This window comes from Hyaena hyaena, unplaced genomic scaffold (assembly GCF_003009895.1).
Source record: "Hyaena hyaena isolate Hyena2069 unplaced genomic scaffold, ASM300989v1 scaffold_243, whole genome shotgun sequence".
Lineage (NCBI taxonomy): Eukaryota > Metazoa > Chordata > Mammalia > Carnivora > Hyaenidae > Hyaena > Hyaena hyaena.
Window position 1 is genome coordinate 577,554 of NW_024080872.1, and position 23,020 is coordinate 600,573.

Here is a 23,020-nt window from a genome sequence, read left to right on the forward strand (position 1 = left end):
ACAGATCTGCGAAACCACCACCTCCATAGTAGTTACTCTTACAATCCATTGCATTAAAGGTTCCTCCAGAAGCTGCTGATACAGATCTGCGAAACCACACAACTCTTTCACAGTATACCCTCTGGTTTCAATAGTTTCTGGGTTTGGCCCTCTCCCACACTGATTTTTTCCATAGGGGGTGGCTTTGAGGCTGGTAGCCAAAGCTCACTCGCTGAAATCTGAGCCTCGGCTAATATCAACATCCAAACCAGTATTTCCTTTTACTTTTAGTTTGGCGAGTGCTGATAACAATAATATTTCGCTTTTGTGCCTCCCAGTTTGCGTTTCCTTGTGCATCCAGTGAATCAACGCCACGGGAGTCGGACCCATCTCTAAATTCCATCCCTATCTTTTAACTTTGGTAAAAAGTTTAGCACAGCTGCCGCTCCACACCATGGGTGACCTCATGGACACCGGGAATCAAAGGTTCCTCATTCCCCTCCCCCGTTTCTAGCATCCCGGACCCAATTCCAACACGGGGCGTGGGAGGGGTATTCCCACGCACACAACACCAGCAGGATGTCCAAGAATTCAGCTCCGTTCTGACACCACCCATAGAGAGCATCAGGCTCCACAGGTTAAGGGTTCAATCTTGCAAGACTGCCCCCGAACCCCCACTTCAGATGTACTTCTGACTGAGCAGCTTGATTGGAGGTTCCAACGACACCCTCCTTGGATTTCAGACACCAGTCACAAATCCAGGTTATCATCTGCACTTCCGACTGCCTGCCGGTAAGTCACGCTTCCCAGGTTCCATTACTCTGCTAAAGCAGCTCACAGAACTCCGAGACACATGTGACTTACTAGATCACCAGTTTATTATAAAAGGGTAGAACTCAGAAACAGCCAGATGGAACAGATGCACAGGGCACATGATGGGGAAGAGGTGGGGACCTTCCGTGTTTTCTCTAAGTGCACCTTTCTCCCCAAATCTCCACATGGTCACCAGTCCAGAACCTCTCCAAACCCAGTCCTTTTGGGTTTTTATGGAGGCTTAATTGCATAGGCATGGTTGATTAAATATTTGGTCGTGGGTGATGGGTTCAACCTCTAGCCCCTCTCCCTTTTTTAGAGGTCAGGGGATGGGACTGAAAGTTCCAACCCTCTTTTTTTTCTTATTATTTTTTCTTTTCAGCATTTTTTTTTTTTTGAGAGGTGGAATATTAGCAGGGAAGGGGCAGAGAGAAAGAGGGAAACACAGAGTCCGAAGCAGGCTCCAGGCTCTGAGCTGTCAGCACAAAGCCTGACGTGGGGCTCGAACCCACAGACCTACCGTGAGATCATGACCTGAGCCGAAGTCCCACGCTTAACCAACTGAGCCACCTTGGTGCCCTCTAACCCTCCAATAACACAATTGGTCCTCCTGGCAACCAGCTGCCCTACCCCACCATCCTTGGGTTAGGGAAGGGATTTCCAAAAGTCACCTCATTAACATAACAAAAGACATATTTACCACACTTACCTCAGGAAATTCCAAGGGTTTTGGGAGCTGTGAGGCAAGAACTGTGGCGGAAGATCAAATACCAATAACAAACATATTTTGGTCATCTCAGTGACACCAAACATATACTTCCTGTAAATCACAGTGGTTTAAGCTTTCCTCGAAGCCTGTTTAGGAAGAACTAGGCATAAATAAGAAAATAACAAAAGTTAGGGCTAGATACTGGAGGAAGCCAGTTTGGCAGGTAAAAGAGCCTGAAGCCTAGTAGCAGCTATTCCAAGTAGATTTCCAGGAGACCATAGAGGAAATCACAGCTCTGTTGGCAAGAGGCCGACTGGGGCATGACCTTGACTGCGGACGAGACTCGCTCCAAGATCACACAGTGAAATAATGTCAGTCAGCTTAGCTAACTTCCTCTCTATGCTCTTTCTTATTCATAAAACCATCTTCAGAAGCAAGGCATTCAACAGGCAATGTCAGTGCACAAGTGAGGGTGAAGGGCAAGGTCAGGTAAGAATCACCAGATTACAACACATTTCACATAACCAAAGGTAGCCAATATTCTATTCACAGATCACTTGGTTTATCATAGAACCTATCACATGAGCTAGTCACACGAGAAAGTTAGAGGGAGAAGTTAACGAACCACTCTTAAGAGGAGCCAAGAAGGAGGCATCTCAATGTGAGCAGCGAAGTGCCAGGCTTGTCTTCTTTGATCCCAAGACAAGGGGCAGCCCCAAACTCAGTCAAGGAGTCTTCTGTGCAGACAAAAGACAAATAGCATCTTCTCTCCAACAGCGTCTCTCTGGAACAGTGTCTTGACGTGTATTGTGTGGGTGGTCCGTCAGCCTTCCATCCTCTAGACAGTTCTTTCTTTTAAGGGTCCGCTTAGGTGGGTTTAACAGTTACACCTGAGGGTCTTTGCCATATCAGTTTAGTCCACTCTGTCTCACCAAAGTCTTTCGTGGATATTTCCAAACAAGTTTTATGTACTAGTTACTTAGCTTATCTGTATAAACACACTCAAAGCCCAACATCAGACATTGACAAACAACTAATATAGGAGCTCACATTGGCCACCGTGACTCCATTTTGTCCTACTCTGAGCTGATTCTCTACCTTCTATGAATAGGCATCACATACAAATGATCATACCATGGTCATTCACCGTAGCCAGATTCCTCTTTGTTGTCCCTTTATTTAACAGGCTTTCATTCTAGGCTTTTAATCTCTTTGCAGAAATGCAGTTTACTAAATGTCTTTCCACAAATATACAGAGCGTCACTTCCAAGAAATATTTCCAGAATGCAACCATTACAGTAAATGTCTTCTTTCTGTTAATCATTTGATATTTACCAGAGAATATTTCAGGGACACTCTTAGGGAAGAAAGTTTATCTTCAGAACATTCCAGTTGCAGTCATATCAACCAGGAAAAATAAGCACAGGGAAATGTCCCCAGTCTCCCTAAAGCCTTGTCGTTATCAAATATTGTTATATTCTTTTGGGTTAAAGCATTGAAAAATACTGCTAAAACAAATAGGTTCTCTGATAGCAATGTTACTGACAAAAATGCACTTAGAAAATCTTTGAGGAAAAGCTGAATTGCAGAAGATATCAGTTTAGGGGAAGAAAGGGCCAGAAAAAAGAGGAAATAAAAAAAAAAGTCTCAGATGCAGTTACATTTTCTGGATGCATCCTGAAGGAAAGGAGGACCTCCAGGTAGTAGGGTGATAGGGGTGCAGAAGAGTTGTTAATTTTGCACCTTTCTTTCTGGGAAAAAAGAAAAAGATTCCTCACTGTCTCTGAATTGACTTTGTTTTAAGGCTATTGCTTCTAGGACTTGACTACTGAGTCCAAAATAAATAATGAAAAAAATCTTTCTAAGTTTATTTATTTCTTTTGAGAGAGAGGGAGAGAGAGAGAGAAAGCGTAAGAGAGAGAGAAAGAGAGAGGTAGCACGAGCAAAAAAGGGGCAGAAAGAGAGAGGGAAGGAGAAAATCCCAAGTAGGCTTCACGTCGTCAGTGCAGAGCCCGACGCAGGGCTCAAGAACGCACCAACCATGAGATCATGACCTGTGCCAAAATCAAGAGTCGGTCACTTAACCAACCGAGCCACCCAGGTGCCCCCAGAACAAATATTTTTTAACCAATTTATTTCTTAAACAATCTTTACTATTTTGGAAAAAAAACTCAACATTTCCAAGAAACATTAAAGAAACACAGTTGGCATATTATAAATAGAAATAGCTGTCAGACGTTCCTCCTTCAATGACTCCAACAACCTATCAGTCTGACATCATTTTTCTTGAAGAAAGCTGAGAAGATGCACACTCATAAACATTATGAATATAGTAGCAGAAAATTCCAAGCCAACTGCAACGTTGTATGTTCTATTGACCTACTTGTGTTCTGATCATTAAATGCATCTACTGATGAAGAGCCTGACTGATTACAAGAAAAGGGGGTGTATTCAGTTCTCGATGAGAGCTTTCACTAGCTCTGTTAAAATGAAAGCAGTTTGGGGCATCTGGGTGGCTCAGTCGGCTGAGCGTCTGACATTGGCTCAGGTCATGATCTCTCTGTTCCAGAGAGCAAGCCCTGTGTTGGTTCTGTGCTGAGGGAGCAGAGCCTGGGTTTTGGATTCTGTCTCTCTGTCTCTCTCTGTCTCTCAAAAATAAAAATAAACATCCAAAAAATAAAATAAAATGAAAGCAGTTTTGTGGAAGATGGCCTGACCCCTCCAATAAGGACATCACTGAAAAAGAGGCAGGGCAGAGGCACCTAGGTGGCTCAGTTGGTTAAGCGTCCCACTTCAGCTCAGGTCATGATCTCATGGTCTGTGAGTTCAAGCCCTGCCTTGGGCTCTGTGCTGATAGCTCAGAGCCTGGAGCCTGCTTCTGATTCTGTGTCTTCCTCTCTCTCTCTCTGTCTCTGCCCCTCCCCCACTTGCACTCTGTCTCTGTCTCTCAAAAATAAATAAACAATAAAAAAAAAAAAGAACCAGGGCAAAGCATGAAAAAGGATCTCTGACAAAAGGAAACTAACCACCGAGGCTGCCTTCTTATAAATGTTTAAAGGAGATGTAAGTCTGTTGATATTGTTCTATTACTGGACCATGTGACGGTGGCCTCAGGAAGAGGAGCTCTTCTGTGTTTCGCCCTTCTTGGAAGGTTTATAAATCGGTGTGGCACTAGAGTCGCAAGGCTCGCCTTCTGACTTCCTGCATCATACTGAGGGGTTTTTTTGAGGACCGCCCATGGACCAAGCACTGTACTAAGCCTTTTACAGGCATCAAAGGGCTTATTTCATCATCAGATACAGCTGCTGATACTTCGTATTGGTCTCCGTATTCCCGATGAAGAAGCTAAGGTGAAGTCATCTGTTCAAGGTCACAGAACAAAAACCAGTGGCAGGGCAGGGATTTGTACCCAGGGAAGTCCGATTCCAGATCTTAGTCCCCTGACCTCTCTCCTCACTATGCCAGAGTCCATAACCAAATTAATTTGATTTTTTTAAAAAATGGGGTTTGAGTATGTATGTATATATGGGCTATGAAATTTAGAAGCTTAGAACTTAGAAATGATTTAATCCATTCCTACTCTCTGCTCTTTTACAAGTAGGGAACTGAGGCACAGAGAGGCAAAGTGGCTTAATTCAGAGTACGACATATATATGGTTTCTTTTTTAAGTTTTTTGTTTTGTTTTGTTTTTGAGAAAGAGAGATGGGGAACACGCAAGAGAGGGGCAGAGAGAGAGGGAGACAGAATCCCAAGCAGGCTCCACGCTGCCAGTGCCAAGCCCGATGTGGGACCCAAACTCACGAACTGAGCTGAAGTCAAGAGTCGGACACTGAACCTACTGAGCCACACAGGCGCCCCTAAAATTTCTTTTCTAAATATTGTCATTGTTCTAAGCGTCTAGTTTCAGGTCAAGGCAAGTGATCCAAAGTAAATGGAGGAAGAGGAATAAGCAGGGTCCCTCAAAGGGCAGAGAATATACAGATCAATCTTGTTAATGAGAAAAGCCACAGTATCACACAGAACCATAGAATACTGTCTTCTTTTTCCATTTTTAAGACACCATCTTTTTCCTTAACATTATGAAAAGATAGAGGCACCTATACTTTAGCACCTATACTTTGTTCCTATACTTTAGCATAATGTTTTTGAGATCTATTTATGTTATTCTGTGTATCAGTCATCCATTTTTCTTTTCTCAGTATTATCCCACGGTTGTCTAGATCACAATTCACCTATCCCTTCACCGGTTGATAGATATTTGGCTGGTTCACAGTTTTTGGCTAGGACGAATCAAGGTATCACGAACATTTGTGTTCAGGTTTTTGTGGGAATATGTATTTCATTGCTTTTTGATAGGTTCCCTAAGAGCGGGATTGCTAGATTGCATGGTATTCATTTAACTTCAAAAAAATTTTTTGTTAATGTTTATTTATTTTTGAGAGAAAGAGACAGACAGAGTGTGAGCAGGGGAGGAGCAGAGAGAGAGAGAGAGAGGGAGACATAGAATCCGAAACAGGCTCCAGGCTCTGAGCTGTCAACACCGAGCTCAATGCGGGGCTCAAACCCACAAACCGTGAGATCATGACCTGAGCTGAAGGTGGACGCTTAAGCGCCTGAGCCATCCAGGCACTCTGGTAGTCATTTAACTTTTAAGGAGCTGTCAAATCATTTTCAAACATGTATTATTTTATGCTCCCACCATCAAGACATGAGAATTACCTTTGCTCCACATACTTGGCCTTGCCATTGTTTTTTGTTTTAGCTGTTATCATGGGCTTATCTTCTTCTTAGTGAGTTGTAAGAATTCTTTATATATGCTTCATATAGATTGTTTGTCCGGTATAAGTATTGTGAATCTCTTTGGAGCTCATCTTTTTATATATTGTAAGTGTTCTTTGAAAAGCAAAATTTTCATTATCGATGAGATCCCATTTATTAATTTATCTTTCAGAGCTCTTACATTTTGTGCCCTGTATAAGAAAACTTTGCCTGTCCTTGTAATATTTTCTCCTATGGTTTCTTCCCGACGTTTTATAATTTAAGCATTTACATAAAAGTCCGTGATATATTTTAAAATGACTTTAGCATATGGTGTTAGATAATTTTCAAAGTTATTTTATTTCCACTTGGATAGCCAATTACCCCAGCATCATTTATTAAAAAGACTTTCCTTTCCCTGTTGATTTACATTGGCACCTTTATTGAAAATAAATCAACCATAAATACGAGGCTTAATTTCTGGACTTCAGTCTATTCCATTTATCTATCTTCCTGTCCTTAAGCCAGTATCGTTACTCTAACTGTTAATCAGTGTTGAAACTAGGTAGTTAAGTCCCCCAACTTTGCTTTTGACTCACTTCTCCCTAATTCTCTTTTCTGTTTCCAGCCTTCATTTGGAATAAGTGATTATTTATTTACGATTTTATTTGTCTCCACAATTAGCTTATTAACTCACCATCCGTGTTTTGCTCTTTTAGTTATTGCTTTTAATTTTATAATATACACCTTTACCTGACCATTGTCTAACCTCAAGTAATACTATGTTACTCACGTCAAACATAAGAACCTTTCAAAAGTAAGCTTCCATTTCCCCCTTCCCTCCTGTGTACTCACATGCACATTATACGTTCGTATTATATTACTAGTATATTAGTATATACACTAACACATTAGTGTTGAGTAACTAGTGTTATATAATTAATGGTAAATAAGATCTTATTTCTAAAACAATAAGATCTTATTTCTGTATATGTTATAAACTTCACAAGGTATCGTTATTATCTTTTAAACAATGGCCCCTGAAAGAAGTTAAAAATAAGAAAGAAATGCCTTTTCATATTTAATCACATACTTATTTTTTTATGCTTTCATTTCCATTTGTATATACTTTCCCATCTGGCATCATTTTCCTTCTGCCTGAAAAACTTCCTTTAGCACTCTTTCCAGCGCCAATCCACTGATTCCAAATTTTATTCACGTTGTTTTTTATTTCACTTTTGAAATATATTTTCTCTGGATATAGAATTTTAGACGGTCTTTTTTTTTTTCATAGTATTTTAAAGGTATGATTCTAGTGTGCTCCGTGACGCATGGTTTCTGAAAATAAGTGTGCTCAAAATCTGATCGTTGCCCCTTGTATGAAATATGCTTATCTCAGGCTGATTGTAAGAGTTTCTATGCACCATTGGTTTTCTTTTTTTTTTTTCTTTCATAGTTTATTGTCAGGTTGGTTTCCATATAACACCCAGTGCTCATCCCCGCAAGTGCCCTCCTCCATGCCCATCACCCCCTTCCCTTTTCTCCCTCCCTGATCAGCCCTCAGTTTGTTCTCAGCATCCAAGAGTCTCTCATGGTTTGCCTCCCTCCCTCTCTTCCCCTACTTCCCCCCTTCTCCTCCCCTACGGTCCTCTGTTAAGTTCCTCCTAATCCTCCTATACGTGCAAACATATGGTATCTGTCTTTCTCTGCCTGACTTATTTCGCTCAGCATAACACCCTCAAGGTCCATCCATGTTGCTACACATGGCCAGATTTCATTGCTTCTCATTGCCATGTAGGATTCCATGGTATAGATAAACCATATCTTCTTGATCCATTCATCAGTTGATGGACATTAGGCTCTTTTCATGATTTGGCTATTGATAAAAGTGCTGCTATGAACATTGGGGTACAGGTGCATCAGCACTCCTGCATCCTTTGGGTAAATTCCTAGTTAACGTTGGTTTTCAGCAATTTGAATATGAGGTCCCTTTGTCTGGTATTCTTTATGTTTAGTCTTGGAAGTCCGCCATTGATCTTAGTAGATTTCTGGGTTCTATTTCTCAAAATTTTGAAAATTTTCAGTCATTATTTCTTCAAATATATTTCTACCCCACTCCCTCTGGCAATCCAATTTTGTGTCTGTTAGAATACTTGACGTTGTGTCATGTTTTACTGATGTTATCTTGCTTTATAAGTCTTTGTCCTGTGCTCTGTGTTGGGTAGGTTTTATTGCTAGGTCTTCAAGTTCATGTATCTGGTTTTGTACAATTTCTAATTTGCTATTAATCTCATTTGGTAAAATATTAATTTCCAGTATTGCATTTTCACCTCTGGATTTTCTATTTTTTTAAGTTTATTTATTTATTTATTTATTTAAGTCGAATTTATTTATTTCGAAAGTGAGCACTACCAGGGAGAGGCAGAGAGAGAGGCATGCAGAGGATCTGAAGCGGGCTCTGTGCTGACAGCAGAAAGCCAGACTTGGGTCTCAAACCCACAAACCGTGAGGTCGTTTATTTATTTTTTTGAGAGAGACAGAGACACCACAAGCTGGGGAGGGGCAGAGAGGGAAGGAGAGAAAGAGAATCCCAAGCAAGCTACCTGCTGTCAGCACAGAGCCCAACACAGGGCTTGAACTCATGAAACTGTGAGCTCATGACCTGAGCTGAAACCAAGAGTCAGACATTTAACTGACTGAGCCACCCAGGTGCCTCATCTCTTAAGTTTTTAAAAAATAAATTGCTTTTCTCTCATTTTCTTCATATTTTCTCTTTAAATTATTTGACATATTAAGCATATGGCAGGCATTTTAGCAACTTGCAGACAACTCGCTCCTTTCTCTGATTGTTCTGTAGTTAAGTTGTGGTGAGTCTAGATTAACATTTAGACCAGGACTAATTTCACAGCAGTACTAAAGGGTAATCCTAGCGCCCATGCTGAGTGCTCTGTGTACTAAATGAGGTCTCTTCACTCTGCCTAATAGGAACTCCAAAGATCCCTTGCCCTGTGTGAGCTCTGGGATGGTTGGGCTTCCAGCTCTGGTAATTATCTTTTTTTGGAAGTTGCACTTTGCCAGGCATCAGAGGGTTTTGTACAAATGAACATTCAGCCACTCTGTACACATCTCTGGATCTCTTTTTCTCTGTAACTCCCTCTTTTTCAGTATCCTACCCTTCAAATTCTAGCTGCCTCAGCCTCTGAAAACTCATATATTATTTCATTTAACTCAGTAAGGACACTGGGCTCTGTTTGAGTTTCCCCTCCCTGCCCTGAGGCCCAGAAATTTCCTCCTGACAGAAAGCCAAGTAATTGTAGGGCCTCGCTAAGTCCTTTTTCTTTTTTCTGGGATCATAATCCTATGTTGGCCATGTCAGTCTGATAACCGCAAACAGATGTTACATATATATGATCCAGCTTTCTAATTTTTTTTTTTTTATGGCTGGAAGTTAATTTCATACACCTTTATTCCCTTACAGCCGGACACAAAAACTGACATTATCTTTTGGGGAAGGAAATGAAATGCTCCAACATGGAATGTACCTATTGATTTTAAAGGGCACCTTCTGGAAAATGTTGGAGTAGAGAACTCCAGGATTTCTCCTCCACGATAGCATAATGAGCTGGCAGAAACTGTCAGGATCAACTTTCACAGCACTCTGGGATAGAATACAAGTTTTCTAACAACTGGGGGAAGCCTAAATGAGGTTCGGAGGTGCTGCTTTGCAATAAGAAAGTAATGTGGCATTTTAGATTGCCAGTTTCTAGACTGGGAGAGACCACATAGCAATGGTTGCAGGTTGGTAGTGTCTGAGTGAACAATAAAGGCCTTGTTCTTATTATTTTTAATGTTTTATTTATTTTTGAGAGACAGAGGGAGACAGAGCGTGAGCTGGGAAGGGGCAGAGAGAGAGAGAGGGAGACAGAATCTGAAGCAGACTCCAGGCTCCAAGCCCTCAGCACAGAGCCTGACGCGGGGCTCGAACCCACAAACGTGAGATTATGACCTGAGCCGAAGCCGAACGTTTAACCAATTGAGCCACCCAAGCGCTGTCTCTGTCTCTCTCAAAATAAATACAGAAACATTAATAAAGAAATAAATACACCCAAGGAACTGAAGCAATCCATGAAAAAAGAACTAAAATTAAACCAAAAGAATGATGTCTCATCATATAGAAAGTTTCAGTAAAGAGATAGAAATTTTTAAAAAGGAAGGAAATAGAAATTTTAGAGCTGAAAGGTAAAATAACTGACACTTAAAATTCATGACAAGGGTTCAACAGCAGATTTCATCAAGCAGAAGAATCAGCAATCTTGAAGAGAAATCCACTGAGGGGCAGAAAGAAAAGAATGAATAAAAATAAACAAATGGGCATGTTTGTCTGCTTGATGGCATTCCATGAGTCTCTCAGAGTGGCTATTATCAAAAAGACAAGAAATGACAAGCATTGGCAAAGATGTGGAGGAAAGGGAACCCTCGTGCAATGCTGGTGGAAATGCAAATTAGTGGAGCCATCACGGAAAACATGATGGAGGCTCCTCAAAAAATTAAAATTGGAGAGGCGCCTCAGTCGGTTGAGTGTCCGACTTCAGCTCGGGTCATGATCTCGCGGTTCATAGGTTCGAGCCCCGCGTCGGGCTCTGTGCTGACGGCTCGGAGCCTGGAGCCTGCTTCGGATTCTGTGTCTCCCTCTTTCTCTGTGCCTCCCCTGCTCGTGCTCTATCTCTCTCTGTCTCAAAAATAAATAAACATTTTAAAAAATTAAAATCTGAACTACCATGCGATCCAGCAATTCCACTTCTGGGTATCTATCTAAAGAAAAAGAAAACTAGCTCAAAAAGGTATATACACTCTCATGTTTCTTGTAGCATGATTTACAGTAACCAAGACATGGACGCAATCTGTGTCCATTGATGGATGAATGGATAAAGAAGATGTGGAATATATTTATATTTATATAATGAAATATTATTCAGCCACAAACACCTTGAAATCTTGCCATTAGCGACAACATGGATGGAACTTGAGGGTATTTTGCTAAGTGAAATAAGTCAGATAAATACAAATCCCATATGATCTCACTCACATGTGTAGTCAAAAAAAAAAAGCTCATAAATACATAGAACGGATTTGTGGGATTTGTGGTTGCAAGGGTGGGGAGTGGGCAGAATGGGTGAAGGGGATCAAAAGGCCCAAGATTCCAATTATAAAATATTAAGTCACAAGGATGGAAAGTACAGTAATGTGACTATAGTTAATAATACTGTATCACATATTTGAAAGTAGCTAGGAGAATATATCTTACAAGGTCTCATCAGAAGAAAAACAATGTGTAACTATGTATATGGATGGAAATTAATGACTTATTAGAGCAATCATTTCACAATTTATTCAAATATTGAACCATTTTGTTGTACATCTGAAACTCATGGTATATGTAAATTATACCTCAGTTTTCTTAAAGATGAAATAATTAAGTGGTATATTTAGAGACTTTGGGAAAAAAATGAATAGCTTACCTGTTCTTTCATTGGTAAATGTAAAGTTCAAATTTCTTATCATGATATGAATTTGTTTAAACTTAATCTTTTTCACATCGAGTATTTTATTATTTATTATTTTTTATTTTGAGAGAGACAGAGACAGCATGAGTGGGGGAGGGTCAGAGAGAGAGGGAGAAAGGGAATCCCAAGCAGGTTCCATGCTGTCAGCGGGGCTCGAACTCACAAACCTTGAGATCATGACCTGAGCCGAAATGGAGTCAGACGCTTAACCGACTGAGCCACCCAGGAGCCCCTTACGTCAAGTATTTTGATATACTGAAGACAGTCAAATCTATGTACTGTGCATAAATCACAAGAGTTGTCACTCTGAAGCTAGCATAGATATTACTATAAGTATACAGCAGCCACCAGCAGAATTACTATATGCATGTGAAGACAAAAGCATATGTAGGGTGTTACCTCAACGTTTAGTTAGGTACTATATGCATGTGAAGACAAAAGCATATGTAGGGTGTTACCTCAACGTTTAGTTAGGTTGATCAAGAAAACAGAGAAGACTCAAAACTACTAAGACCAGAAACAAAGGCAGGGACATTACTACCAACCTTACAGAAATATAAAAATAAAAAGAATTTGAAGGCATACTATGAACAGCTGTATGTCAACAAATTAGACCGCTTGAAGGAAATGGGCTAATTCTTTAAAAGACACAGTAATGGGGCACCTGGGTGGCTCAGTGGGTTAAGCGTCTGACTCTTGATTTCAGATCAAGTCATGATCCCGGGGTGGTGGGATCGAGTCCCGCATCAGGCTCTGCGCTGAGAGTGGAGTTTGCTTAAGATTCTCTCTTCCTCTGTCTCTCTCCCTGCGCCTCCTTCCCTCTTCTCTGTTCTCTCTCTCTGTCTTTCTTTCTTTGTATAAAATAAAATGTAAAAAAAGACACTAGCTACTGAAACCCACCCAAGAAGATATAGGATGTTGCTTCCACATGCACCAACTAGAATGATCTGCATGCTGTAGGAAGGATTTGAACAAATTGCTTGGGGATACTTAAAAAGGAGTAATTAATTCCAACTGAGAGAATTGGGGTAGGTTTAATAAATGTGGCACTGAGGTGAGCTGCGATGAAAAAGAATGAATTTTGTTAGATGGAAACTGTACTGCTCCGGGTGAAGATGAGATTTTTTTCAAAAGTATTTCGGGGCCACTGGAAACGAGGATTTAAATGCTGCCTTTAGAATGCAATCTGAACAATATGATTTGTAATCCATGCCCCCCACAGGGGAAGGAAGTCATACAATTTCTTTTTGTAGACCAATCCCTCTACAGATTGTGCAGAGGATATTATTTAAGGAACAAAACACATTGAGAGATATTAGATTAGTATTAGTGAGGAGTGAGGAGTACCAAACACAAGACAATGGCAGTAAGAATGAAAAGGATAGTTTTCTTTATATTTTTTCTAATTTTATCTCGTAACATAATACTTGACAAATTGCTTTCTCTGTAGACAAAACTGTATCTCTACATCATCTACAGAGTATTTATGCCCAAATGAGTTTGGCCTTGTATATTTCAAGTCTGTGAAGGAAGTCTTATTCCTCTCTATGTAGAGTTTAGCTTACTAGAAAAAATAAGATGAAATAGAGATTCATTTGCACCCTATTATTTTGAGTTTGAAGACATGAACTACGACACTTTTGAACGTGACTAGCAGATAAAACTAAAAGCCCTATAGAGGCACCTGGCTGGCTCAGTCAGTAGAGCATACAACTCTCGATCTTGGGGTTCTGAGTTCAAGCCCAATGTTGGTGTAGAGATTACTTATAAATAAAATAACACAAAAATTTTTAAAAAAGAGCCCTAGGAATATCTTGCAGGTAGAGCCTGTATTTTATATCAAGAATTTAATACAAAGCTTGTCCAACACTATGAGTATAGTAATTATTTTTTCTTTTTTGAATGATTAAAAACTATGAACTTCTCTAATGGCTGTAGTTCATAATTATAGTAACGGCATGTTACAGACTTTTCTGGAGCATTTCCAAGTGAGCCAGCCTAAGTTCAAAACACCTTTGCAATTTTCCTCAGGAACCCTGTACCTCTGGGCCTTCCTTCTGATTTGGGATTTCTTGTCAGTTAAATGACTCAGCACAGAATCAGCGCAGGAAAAATTTCCCGCCCCCCACTGTGGACAGAGGACTTGTAGGGACATCTAAAAATGATCACAATGTATAAAGGAATTAATGTGCTACAACTATTCGATCTATACTAGGGGAACAAACATGTGCGCTAAATGATCAGAACTACCCACCAACCCCAACACAACCAAATGATGATGAATCCAATTTAGAGTGGATAAATCTCAAGAAAGAAAAGCATGCAAGTAGCTAGGGATTTGTTAGGCATTTATTTGTGTTTTGTTGGTTGCTTGAGTTGTTTTTTACGGCCCGCAAACCCTAAAAATGATTGATACGGGAGAGAGAGATAGGACATTTTAACTACTATATATTCCTTTCCCTTCAGCCTTACATTTGACAATTCTTTTTCATTGAAATCAAACTGAAGATAAATAATGAAACGAATGCCTCTGCTTTGGTCCCAAATAATCTTGTTGTTCTTGAAAATAGGAAAATCGCAGCCACTAGTAATACCATCTCTAGGCAGCTCTAAATTAGAAAATGGAAAACACATTTTGATTGGTGTATATGCAGAAGGTTCATGTCTGGGGCTCTGCGGAGGACAGAAAAGAATTCTGTGAAGAGGGCAGGAGGTTGAGAGTTTAAGAGGGAGCCACCAACGACACTGAAATAATAGCAAAGCTATTTCTGGAACAACGGCATAAAAGAGATGTGTCTCTGATCTGCAGAATACGATGAAAAATCCCGTAAAGAATCTAACTCCTGCGTTTCCAGAATGAAGTGCGAGAATTAATTGAGTCAATGAAGAGTTTGCTCTTCTGAATACTAACTGAGACATCTCATTTTCTGCGGCTCTAGCTGACACATTTCACATTTTTACTCCGCTGGTATATTGATAAAACCATGTACTGCGCGGTCTCACTTTCATGGGCTTTTCGTTGACATGTTGACGTGAATTTTCATGATTCGTTCTATTCTGCAAACTGAACACATCTTTGGTTCTTTTCCTTGAGTTGAAGCTGATGGGAAAGACTTCAACTGTCTGAATGTAGATCCCCAGGGGGGGAGAAAAAAACTTTGTCAATAAAGGTTATGGCGATAAATGTAACCTTAATAGATAATTGGAGGGGAGAGGAAGTGGAACTGCCTTCTAGATGGAAAATGAAAGGAATTCAGAGAGAGAGAGAGAAATAGAGAAAGAGGGACAGGGAGAGAGAAGAGGGAGAAGGCAAAGGAGAGGGACCGACACAGAAAGAGTAGAATGAAGAAAGGAGAGAGAGAGAGAGAGAAGAGGGAGAGAGAGTGAGTAGGAAGGGAAGAGGGACTCTTAGAACTATCAGGGGGGTGAAGGGGAAGGCACTGACTTTAAAACTGTAGGCTTTCATCTGCCTTTGGCAGGAGTATAGAGTACTCAATGAGGAGGCTTTCTCCACAGGAGGCAAATTGCCTGGGAATTCTGAAAATCACCCAGTACTCCTAACACAGTGACCATAACCCTGGTTGCGAGTACCGAAGTATGCCATTTGGTACTTCTTAGGGAAAGTTTCACATGACATGAATTTGTGTTTCAGAGCCTCCTTCCCATCCTGAGTGCAGGCTGAGTAGCCAGGGAGAGGGGGCATAGCTCTTAGATCAATTGTTCTGCAAATCTGCCTTTGGCTTCGCCTCGGGTTTAAAATATTCTCAATCTGTAAGAATGATCACAGTTGGGGAAGTCATGTTTTGCCTAAATAAGTGCTCTCCCCGCCCCCCCCCCCCCCCCCCCCCCCCCCCCCCCCCATCAGCCTGCATTCCCCGTTAATGACAGGTCTCGGAGCGCCTGCTTGACTCAGTGAGTTAAGCGTCCAGCTCTTGGCTTTGGCTTCGGGTCGTGATCTCATGGTTGGTGAGTTCGAACCCGCATCAGGCTCCGCGCCAACAACACGGACTCTGCTTGTGATTCTCTTTTTCTGCCTCTCCCCTGCTCGCTCTCTCTCTCAAAAATAAATAAATAAACTTTTAAGACTAAAAATAAGAAATAATTTAAAAACGGCAGGCTTGCTATGGAGTGTCAGAGGAGGCAGAATGGGTGAGCGACCGTGTAAGTGACAGGCAACTTCTCTAAGAATTCACATCAAATTAGTGACAGAGATGAAACTAGGTGTCAGGACTTGCTGCTAGCGGCCCATTGCCTTACACGAGGGCCCTCAAAGGACACACATTCTCTCCCTTGGATTGACCACATCAGTCACCGTCACCCTCCGCCCGGAGACCCGGTTGTAGCCTGAGCCAAAACATACCTCTTTTGTGACACCCGGCTAACTCCATTCTCCAGCCCACACTGATCACAGACTTACCCCTCTGGCTCCCAGCACAACGTTTCAGTTTTAATTGTGCTGTGCGTTAATGCCCTTTATCGCGTAGCACTTTGGATTTATTCTTGATTATTTCATGGGGTTGGTCTTGTCCCTTCAATTTAATTGCCGACTCTTGAAGGACAGGGGCCGTGTTTCCTCCCTTGCTTAATAACAACTCACAATCCTTTGCCACCCACCCGCCCACAACCTTACACAGAACAAACAATCGATAGATTTTTGTTGTTACAGTTAGAGTTTTAAGTGAATCGCAGGCACTTTCCGAAACAGTTTAAAAGCGTGCTGTTTTCCTCTTTGTACATTTCTCTCGTTTTCAAATTCTACACAATGATTCTGCATTACCTTTAAAGTAGAAAATGACATGCTATTTAAAAAATTGAGAGGCCCCAGTTTTGTTTCCGTTAATGATTGCTTCCCTCACAGCGGCAGCTGGGACTTCGGTTCTGAGCGCTCCTAAACCTACGACTCTCCCTGGACTTTTCACCCAAGCCATATCCGTGTAGACCTGCCCGCTCATGACCTACAGGTCTCTCTTCAAACTCTGGGTCTTAAATGGATTCCATGAGAGCGTTTATTCAATCAGCTAACAAACATTTATCAAGCGCTGGTAAATGCTAGGGGCAGCCTGAGGTCTCGGGCACCCATCAGAAGTGAAACAGACAAGGTTACCCCGTGACGTTCAGCGGGGGGAGAGAGACACAACACACAGATAAACCAATCAATACATCTGTGACTTCTCATTGAAGAAAGTAAATTCCAGATTCAGATTGAGAGTCCGAGCGCTAGAGGAAATGTGAGCGCATTTCAAATCTTTCTATCTTCTATCTTTAGTTTTCAGGTCCAGGGAGAATAAGTTTCAGTGCCACCGTTACACCGCAGAGCCCAGGCTTGTATAGAGGCCCAGGCTCTCGGACTGGTGCGATTTTGTTTATACCTTCATCCTGTCACCCGTCCATTTAAGATGACAGCTCATCTTCTGAAATACAGCGTCTCTTAACGAGTATTAATCGACAAACAAGGGGCGCCTGGGTGGGTCAATCGGTTAAGCGGACGACTTGGGCTCAGGTCATGATCTCCAGGTTTGTGGGTTTGAGCCCCGCATTGGGCTCTGCGCTGACAGCTCTGATTCGGATTCCGTGTCTCCCTCTCTCTCTGTCCCTCCCTGGCTCATGTTCTCTGTCCCTCTCTCAAAATAAATAAATAAATAAATAAATAAATAAATAAATAAACATTTAAAATAAAATAAAATAAATGGACAAACAAGATGTTTCAGGTTCTGTATTGGTTCTAGGGGTATAGTGGTGGGGAAAAAATGAGTAACATCTGTGATGATGGAACTTATGTTAGAGAATTTGAATCTTGACGAGGTATTTTTCTTTTATTAGACCTTTCAGAGAACCAGCTTTTGATTTTGTTGGTTTTCAATTTTTGTTACCATTTTCATATTGAACTGATTTTCTTATGTTTATCAGTTACTTCCTTTTTCCAATTCTTTTGAGTTGACTCTGTTGTATTTTTCTACCCTCTTCATTTGGCTACGAATGCGATTTTTATCCTTAAAATCCTAAATTGGGAGAGAAGATTTTAAGAATATACATTTTTTTCTGTGTCATTTCCACTTCATCACTAATCTGAAATGCTGTGTTTGTGTTATTGTTCAGTTCCAAATATTTTCTTATTTCTATTACGACTTCTTCTTTGGACTCTAAATTGCATAGAATGTTTTTGTTTGTTTTTTTGCTGAAGATTTTCTAAAGATAAGGGGGCTCCTCTCTTTTTTGTGATTTTTAATTTTATCACATAGTCATCAGCAAACTTTAGACTTGCTTCATGACTTGTACATGGTCGATATCTGTGTTATATGAATTTGTATCATCTAAATGATGGGTATAGATGGACAATCTCCCGAGGGTTTTCATACCTTTCATATCCTTATTTGTGTTTGATCTGTGTGATCTGTTGATTTCTGGGAAAACCCACACTGAAATCTCTTGGTATAATTATGGATTTATATTCCTGTGCAATGCTCTCCGTTTTGCCTCTATATTTTAAGCCTACATGACTACTGCCACCCATCACATTTTCTTGTATCGTCTCTTTCCTCATATAACCTCTAATTTTCTAAAGTGCAAACTTGAGCACATGGTTCTTCTGCTCAGAAATCCTTCATGATGCATTTGTCAATGCATTTTTAACACTTTTGTATGATCTCCATGGTTGAGATCTACATGATAGCCCTCCTCCCATTTCCTCTAGTTCCTCATCATGAGATGTTTGCACGAATTGTTCTTGCACACCGATCTCATTTCTAGCCCCATGTTGCTCCCACAGCTAGGCATACCCTCCATTCTATCCTTCATTTTTCTAATTCCTTAAGGATATGTCCTCCAAAAAGCCATCTTATTCACCTGGACTTGAACTTAGCACTCCTTTCTCAGACTTCCAGAGAACAATGCGTCTGAAAGGTATTGGATAGTTTTGTGTTTTTACTGGACTGAAAAACTTTTTGAGGGAGAAGGTACATCTTTTTTTAAAAATACTTATTTATTTTGAGAGAAAGAGAGCACAAGTGGGGAAGGGGCAGAGAGAAGCAGAGAGAGAGAGTCTCAAGCAGGCTCCATGCTGTCAGCACAGAGCCCAATGTGGAGCTTAAACTCAAGAACCTTGAGATCATGACCTGAGCCGAAGTCCAGTCAGACGCTTAACTGACTAAGCCACCAAGTCACCCCAAGGGAGAAGCTATATCTTATACATTATAAGGTATAGCACATAGTTGGAGTTTAATCCATTTATGCTGCTTAAGGGTTTTATTGGCACCGTCCTCTAAATGGAGAAGTTGATGTTTATTTGCCAAGGTAAATGGAAACCAAGACTGAAGATACAATGTGTTGAAAGCCTTGCATGCTGGCTGAGTTTGGTCTAATTATGAAAACCCTGTTAATCTTATTTTGGAGGGATAAAAATTGTTCTTACTATTGGCATATTAATTCCTGTATTTAGGAGCAACAATATGAAAAGGTTTATCCTTCTAATAAACTGAAAATAGGATCGCTGGACAATCCTAATCGCTAAGCCATAGGTGAAGCACATTTATGCATGCTAGATATTACATTCTTATTTACAATTCCTGCTTATATTCGAACTGCATCCAAACCAAGAATAAAATGGTAAGAAATAAGTCTTTTCACCTTCTTTTTTTATGAGAAAGATCAAATAAATGTAAGGGGAATTTTCAAAAGGTTAGTTGCTGGTTCAATTTGCTTCCTGACAGTTTATTACATGCTTCGGTACCCAGGATGTTTTCTGCAGAGTGATCACTAATCAATGTCTTATTAAGAAATGGTATTTCTTGTAAATCACAGAAAGAGCATCTGTCTCAATACCCTAATTTCTTTTCTCATAGTTTGATTTTGGGGAGCTCAATTATATGGCGCAGAATTTCATCCATAAAAAAGACCACAATGAGAGCTGTGCCATTACAGTCAAAGTCATATTACCTGAGAGTCCATCTTTCCCAGAAAATCTTACTTTTAATTTTTTAAAATATTTTGGTGGGCGCGTATATGGTTTAAGGACAATTCGTACAATGACCTCTTCTTGTTGAACTTGGAAGCCTTAAGAAATGACGTTTATCATTCAACTTGAACACGAGGCAGCTCTTATCTGTTTTTTATCTGTTTTATTCCAAGAGTTGAGTCATTTTTTGGAGGTGAGTGGTGACTTCTCCATCACTCTACTTACTCCGCGTAGAAGGCCTTTCCCCAGAGTGATATCCTGGGCCCTTCTCCCACCGGAGAAGGACTGGCTTCACTGATTGGTGAATCTATATCATGATGTAAAAGGCATGTTCCAGCACGGTGAGACTTGAAGTTCACCAGATGTGCTGATGACATCCCAGTTCATGCTCTTAACCATCTATTTGCACTGTTCATAAACTCGGACATTCTCTAGGGTTAAGTAAATTGCCCAAGATTACAAAAATGTTTAGGGTTCAAACGGAAATTCTAGGGGTGCCTGGGTGGCTCAGTCGGTTAGCTGCTCAGAGTGGGATGTTGTAAGGAGGAAATTCCAACTGTTTAAAAAGAAAAGTGGCTTGGGGAAGCCTAGATGGCTCAATCAGTTAAGCATCCGACTCTTGATTTTGGCTCAGGTCATGCATGATCTGACAGTTCATGAGTCTGGCACTTACAGTGCAGAGCCTGCTTGGGATTCTCTCTCTCTCTCTCTCTCTCTCTCTCCAAATAAATAAAATAAACATTTAAAAAAATCTTGCAATTCTAACACAGGTCTTTTTTGACTCTAATACCTTATTTGTCCAAAGTAGTGTTAGTTTCAAATAATGGAGAATACTTCTTCTGACCAATATAGAGTGGCAGGGACCAGATTTACCACCCCTCCCAAAACAAACACGGATAAACAAAAGATAGCAAGATATAAGAAACAATGGTTTTTAAGATGCTGGCTATCAAGCAGTGAAGGGAAGTGATTCTGGAGAGAAAGGAAAACAAATCAGCTGAGTCTTATGCCCCAGATCATCTTCTTGAGTTCCTGGGCTTCTTGCAGAGTAGGATAATCTAGGTGGGGACCCGTTGGCATTCTTGAGGTGGGAAAATGGAGCTGAAAGTCCAGGTAGAGCAGAATACCACAGAGGAGACAGGTGCACAGGCTGAGAACAGAGATCTTCAGAGGATGCCCCTAGAGTACTTGGCTGAGAACTGTAAGTGCCTAGGTATGAGGAAATGACGGGGGCGGGAGCAGGTGGGGAATATAATTAAAAAAAAAAAAAAAGAGACTAGTGGCCCATGTTCATAAGGGGCCAGTAATAATGCCTATTTTAATCAGCCAGACTGGAAAAACACATAATTCATGTGGTGGTGGCTATAGTATTTAGGAAGCTCTTTCTAAAAAAACAAAACAAAACAAAAAAACAGAGATTGATTTTCTTTCAGTTCGGGAGGCTCGAAGTCCAAGATCGGTGGGGTTGGTTTCTGGTGAGGCCTCTCTCCTTAGCTTGCAGACAGCACTTTCTCACTGTGTTCTTACATTGTCTTTTCTTCAAGCATGCCGGTGCAGAGAGAGGTCTGGTGCCTCCTCCTCTTCTTCTAAAGATTCCAGTCTTACCGGATTAGGGGCTTAGGGCCTGAGCCTATGACTTTATTTAACCTTAATTGCGTCCTTAAAGGCCCTATCTCCTAAAGGCTCTACCTCCAAATGGGGGCTATTGAGTCACATTGGCAGTTAGGGCTTGGACATGTGGATTGGGAGGCTATGTATGATTCAGTTTATAAGAATCACCATGCCCTTGGACGCCTGGGTGGCTCAGTTTGGTTGAGCATCCCAATCTTTATTTCGGCTCAGGTCATGATTTTACAGTTCATGGGTCCAAGCCCTGTGTGGGACTCTGTGCTGTAGCACAGAGCCAGCTTGAGATTCTCTCTCTCTTTCTCTCTGCCCCTCTTCCACTCAAGCTCTCTCTCTCCCTTTCAAAATAAATAAACATTAAAAAAAGAATCACTATGTCCTTAACAATGATAACAGTGCACATTCTTTGCAGATGGTCTATATATCGGGCACTCCCCTAAACGTATTGCAACTCTACTAATAACCTTATGAGGTCACCACCATTAGCACCCTATTTTATAAATGAGGAAAATGAGGCTCAGAAAAGTTCTATCACTAAATTTCTGGAAGATCTATGCACAGTTAGATTACATGCAATAAATTGAATGCAGTTATTTTATTAAAACATGCATCCACTAGAATGTAAACTTCATAAGGAAAACATATTTTTCTGCTTTTTTTAAACTGAGGTATTTCCAAAGTGTTTAGAAAACTGTGCCTGGGACACAGAAGGTGGTGGATAAATATTTGTTGAATTGAAATGAATTGAACTTGTCCTTAGTCAAAGAGTTAGCAGATCACAGAGTTGGGTTTTAAACATAGGTCTGTCTTATTTGGGTCCAAATTCCTAATCAATATTTTATTCTTATTTTGTTAAATAGAAGAATAAAATTTTAGAGTTTGAACAATCAGCAAAGTCCAAAAGGAATTCTTTTCAGACAATATTTTTGGAAATAGATTAAAAGGGACACTGAACTTGACATCACTGATCTCTCCACTGGCTATCCTGTGTCCCACCTCTGAGTCTCCCTTCCCCTGGCACTTAATCTTTTCTACAATGTAGAGTAACTACTTGTATACTTGTCTTACCTTCCTAACTTGGTTGAAAACACCCACATGGTAAGAACACATTCTTACATAACTTTGTATAATGTAAACTCTTGCATCAATAAATGTTTGCTAAATAAAAACAAACAATGAAGGCCTATGTGACAGTAGACCTGAGTTCCAGTCTCCATACAGCCTCCAAATCAGTTTGTGACTCGGAGTAAATCACATCACTCCTTTAGATATTCACTAAGAAGTCTTTTAACTCTAATATTCTGAGGCTACATCTAAGTCCAGCTTCAGTAAAGGAAACATTGAGCCAACCATCTGCAATAGAGACAAACCATAAAAGACATTCATTGAAACAAACAGACCAGTAGTACTAAGAAATAAAAGATTCCGGGGTGCCTGGTTGACTCAGTTGGTTAGCATATGACTCTTGATTTCAGCTCAAGTCATGATCCCAGGGTTGTGGGATTGAACCCCTCATTGGACTTTGTGCTGGGCATGGAACCTGCTTAAGATTCTCTCTCTCCCTCTCTCCCTCTCCCCCTCCTCTGCTCATACTCTCTTGTTCTCTCAAAAGAAAGACA